We start from the raw sequence: 5,569 nt of genomic DNA, 5'->3' as shown, positions 1-5,569 counted from the left end.
TGCCATAGAAAAGTTGGAATATAGTAGATATAATGCAAGAAAAAAATATGAATTGGTTTGCCACAGTACTTATAGTAGTGATTTATTTTCTTATACTAACGGATCTCACGAAGGTTTTGTTGAGTTTTGTGTGATTGAAGTTTTCAAGTTTTGGGTTATCTTACGATGGATGAAGGAATAAGGAGTAAGAAGAGCCTAAGCTTGGGGATGCCCCGGCATCCCAGGCTATTATCCAAAAGAAGCAAGCAACTAAGCTTGGGGATGCCCCGAGTGGCATCCCCTCTTTCTTCTAACGACCATCGGTATTTTACTCGAAGCTATATTTTTATTTGTCACATACTATGTGTTTTGCTTGGAGCGTCTTGTATGATATGAGTCTTTGCTTGTTTTCTTTTGTGTTTTAAGTCTTGGTTCCTTGCTGGACACACCTATTTGAGAGAGCCAAAATTATGTCATGACTTGTTAGAATTGCTCTCTATGCTTCACTTAAATCTTTTATGAGCTATGGACTTGCTCTAGTGCTTCACTTATATCTTTTTGAGCACGGTGTGCTTTAGTTTTTTTTGAAGAAATGCTCTATTGCTTCACTTATATTTATTTGAGAGTTAGTAAAATTTTCAAGAAATTCTCTCTTGCTTCACTTGAATTAATTTGAGAGAAAGCAATTTTATGCTCATGATCTTCACTTATATTTGTTATAGCTTATGAAAAGCAACATATGAAAATTAGTTCCAAAGTGATAGATATCCAAGTAGGATATAATAAAAACTTTCATGAAGATCATTGGACAAAATAAACTTGATTCTTAGTAATAGTTTTGAGATATGATGATGTGATATGTGAGTTATGTTGATGAGTAATTATGCTTCAGTAAGAATATTGGTGTTAAGGTTTGTGATTCCCTATGCAAGCACGAAAGTCAATAATTATGGAATGAAATTATATCCTACTTGTGGTGCATTATTCGGTGTTAATTATGCTTAATGCTCGCTTATGAGATTATTTGTTTCTTGGTTGGTCGCTTCTCAATCTTTTGCTAGCCTTCATTTTGCACTAAGTATGATCACTACTTGTGCATCAAAAAATCTTTAAACCAGTTTTGCCACATGAGTCCACTATATCTACCTATATGTGGTATTCTTTTGCCGTTCTAAGCAAATTTTTATGTGCCATATCTAATTTTGTGTGTTCATACTGCTCGCGGAGTGGTGAGGGGTGGCTAATATTTTCCATGCTAGATGTGTTATTCTCACGATAAGTGTTTATTCACTTGTCATTGCACGAGAGTAAGGCAAAGGTATTAGGGATGCCCAGTCCCGAAATGAAAAATGAATTCACTTTACGTTGTCAAATAATAAATTCCTTGGAAAGTGTTGGTATGGAAGGCAACCGTGGATACGGCTAGCCATGGAAAGTGAAAGTATGGTGGAAAAAGTGATAAACTTTATTTTCTTTTTGGGAACCGCCTATGATATATCTAGCATGGAAAGTGTTGGTAACTCTAAGTCATTTTCGTTGGTGGGAAAGACACACCTCCCAAAATGTTTTTATCTCTAAGTTTTTCGCTTTGAGCTCTGGCACCTCTACAAATCCCTACTTCCCTCTGTGAAGGGCCTTTCTTTTACTTTATGCAATTTTTATTTTGAATTTGACTCTCCATCTTCTCTTATAAAAGCACCAACTAGGAGGCAATATGATCATACTTGAGTATTGGGTGTAGCTAATATGCGTGTGTGTTTCATGAATGGATCAATGATTGAGCATGATGGGCTAGGGATAGCTTATTTTAGCATTGATATTTTGAAAGACATGGTTGCTTGTTGATATGCTTGAGTATTTAAATTATCATGTCAAAACTACACTATTGCTTTGAATCACATAAAAGTCCAAATGTCCATGCTATAAAGAAAAGAATATGATATGACATGCCAGGCAGCATTCCACATAAAAAATTCTGTTTTTATCACTTACCTACTCGAGGACGAGTAGGAGTTAAGCTTGGGGATGCTGATACGTCTCCAACATATCTATAATTTTTGATTGTTTCATGCTGTTATATTATCAATCTTGGATGTTTTATAATTAATTTATAGTCATTTTATATTATTTTTTGGTACTAACCTATTGACATAGTGCCAAGTGTCAGTTGCTGTTTTCTGCATGTTTTTTACATCGCAGGAAATCAATACCAAACAGAGTCCAAATGCAATGAAACTTTACGGAGAATTTTTTTGGACCAGAAGACACCCAATGGGCCAAGGCTGATGATGACCCACAAGTATAGGGGATCTATCGTAGTCCTTTCGATAAGTAAGAGTGTCGAACCCAACGAGGAGCAGAAGGAAATGACAAGCGGTTTTCAGTAAGGTATTCTCTGCAAGCACTGAAATTATCGGTAACAGATAGTTTCGTGATGAGGTAATTTGTAATGGGTAACAAGTAATAAAAGTAAATAAGGTGCAGCAAGGTGGCCAAATCCTTTTTGTAGCAAAGGACAAGCCTGGACAAACTCTTATATAAAGGAAAGCGCTCCCGAGGACACATGGGAATTATCGTCAAGCTAGTTTTCATCATGCTCATATGATTCGCGTTCGTTACTTTGGTAATTTGATATGTGGGTGGACCGGTGCTTGGGTACTGAACTACCTTGGACAAGCATCCCACTTATGATTAACCCCTATTGCAAGCATCCGCAACTACAAAAGAAGTATTAAGGTAAACCTAACCATAGCATGAAACATATGGATCCAAATCAGCCCCTTACGAAGCAACGCATAAACTAGGGTTTAAGCTTCTGTCACTCTAGCAACCCATCATCTACTTATTACTTCCCAATGCCTTCCTCTAGGCCCAAAAAATGGTGAAGTGTCATGTAGTCGACGTTCACATAACACCACTAGAGGAAAGACAACATACATCTCATCAAAATATCGAACGAATACCAAATTCACATGACTACTTATAGGAAGACTTCTCCCATGTCCTCAGGAACAAACGTAACTACTCACAAATCATACTCATGTTCATAATCAGAGGGGTATTAATATGCATAAAGGATCTGAACATAGGATCTTCCACCAAATAAACCAACTAGCATCAACTAGAAGGAGTAATCAACACTACTAGCAACCCACAGGTACCAATCTGAGGTTTTGGGACAAAGATTGGATACAAGAGATGAACTAGGGTTTGAGGGGAGATGGTGCTGGTGAAGATGTTGATGGAATTGACCCCCTCCCGATGAGAGGATCGATGGTGATGATGATGGTGATGATTTCCCCCTCCCGGAGGGATGTTTCCCCGGCAGAACAGCTCCGCTGGAGCCCTAGATTGGTTCCACCAAGGTTCCGCCTTGAGACGGCGGCGCTTCATCCCGAAAGCTTCCTTCTGATTTTTTTCTAGGGCAAAAGACTTCATATAGCCAAAGATGGGTACCGGAGGCCTGCCAGGGGGGCCACGAGGCAGGGGGCGTGCCCAGGGGGTAGGACGCGCCCCCACCCTCGTGGATGGTGGGTGGCCCCCCTCTGGTGCTTTCTTCGCCCAATATTTTTAATATATTCCAAAACTGACTTCCGTGGAGTTTCAGAACTTTTGGAGTTGTGCAGAATAGGTCTCTAATATTTGCTCCTTTTCCAGCCCAGAATTCCAGCTGCCGACATTCTCCCTCTTCATGTAAACCTTGTAAAATAAGAAAGAATAGGCATAAGTATTGTGACATAATGTGTAATAACAGCCCATAATGCAATAAATATCGATATAAAAGGATGATGCAAAATGGACGTATCAGCTCCCCCAAGCTTAGACCTTGCTTGTCCTCAAGCGGAAGCCGATAACGAAAAATATGTCCACATGTTTAGAGATAGAGGTGTCGATAAAATAAAATACGGACATGAGGGCATCATGATCATTCTTATAACAACAACATATATATATATATATATATTGTCATATGATTTCTTATGCTAAAGTAACAATCTATTCACAGTGTCAAGTATGAATCAGAAACTTCATTGAAAACTAACAAACTATGATCTCGGTCATTGAAGCAATAGCAATTTATCATAACATCGGAAAGAGTCAATATAAGAGATTTTTAGCAAGTCCACATACTCAACTATCATTTAGTCTTTCACAATTGCTAACACTCACGCAATACTTATGGGTATGGAGTTTTAATCGGACACAGAGAAAGATAGAGGCTTATAGTGCTGCCTCCCAACCTTTTACCTCAAGGGTAATGTCAACAATAATAGTTCATGATAACTTACATCCAATTGGATATATATATCAGGATCTTTCCAACACAATGTGCTTGCCAAAGGATAAAATGTAAAAAGGAAAGGTGAAGATCACCATGACTCTTGTATAAGGTATAAGACAAGAATAAAAGATAGGCCCTTCGCAGAGGGAAGCAGAGGTTGTCATGTGCTTTTATGGTTGGATGCACAAAATCTTAATGCGAAAGAACGTCACTTTATATTGCCACTTGTGATAGGGACCTTTATTATGCAGTTCGTCGCTTTTATTGCTTCCATATCACAAGATCGTATAAAGCTTATTTTCTCCACACTAATAGACCATACATATTTAGAGAGCAATTTTTATTGCATGCAACAATGACAACTTAATTGAAGGATCTTACTCAATCCATAGGTAGATATGGTGGACACTCATAGCAAAACTGGGTTTAAGGATATTTGGAAGCACAAGTAGTATCTCTACTTGGTGCAAAGGATTTGGCTAGCATGAGGGGGAAAGGCAAGCTCAACATGTTGGATGATCCATGACAATATACTTTATTTCGGATATAAGAAAACATAACCCATTACGTTGTCTTCCTTGTCCAACATCAACCTTTTAGCATGTCATATTTTAATGAGTGCTCACAATCATAAAAGATGTCCAAGATAGTATATTTATATGTGAAAACCTCTCTTTCTTTATTACTTCCTATTAATTGCAACGATGACCAAAACTATGTTTGTCAACTCTCAACAACTTTTATTCATCATACTCTTTATATGTGAAGTCATTACTCTCCATAAGATCAATATGATCTCTTTAATTATTTTTATTCTTTCTTTTATTCCCTCATGATCATAGCAAGATAACCAAGCCCTCGACTCAAAACTAATCTTTATTATTTATAGCTCATTGACTCGATTACATAGAAGACTCATAAAGCAAAACTCGAAACTAGATCATACTAAAACTTTATTCTACTAGATCAAGATATTACCAAAAGGATCGAACTAAGAAAAACGGTAAAGATAGGAGTGTGATGGTGAGACGATACCGGGGCACCTCCCCCAAGCTTGGAAGTTGCCAAGGGGAGTGCCCATACCCATGTGTTTATGTCTCCTTCCTCGGTGGTGGTGATGATAGAGTTGTTGATGACGTAGGCTTGTCGTCCATCTTCCAAGGCATAGGCTCACCATCATAGAAGGATGATCGAGTCTCCGGGATCCTCAAATCTGTAGCCAAACTCATCCTCTTGAATCTATATTCATACTCACAGTTTTGGTTTTGCAGGTCATAGATCTGGGCTTGGAGGTGCTCGATTTTCTCA

This window comes from Aegilops tauschii, chromosome 7, assembly GCF_002575655.3.
Source record: "Aegilops tauschii subsp. strangulata cultivar AL8/78 chromosome 7, Aet v6.0, whole genome shotgun sequence".
NCBI classification, from domain to species: domain Eukaryota; kingdom Viridiplantae; phylum Streptophyta; class Magnoliopsida; order Poales; family Poaceae; genus Aegilops; species Aegilops tauschii.
This window is presented reverse-complemented; position numbering follows the sequence as displayed.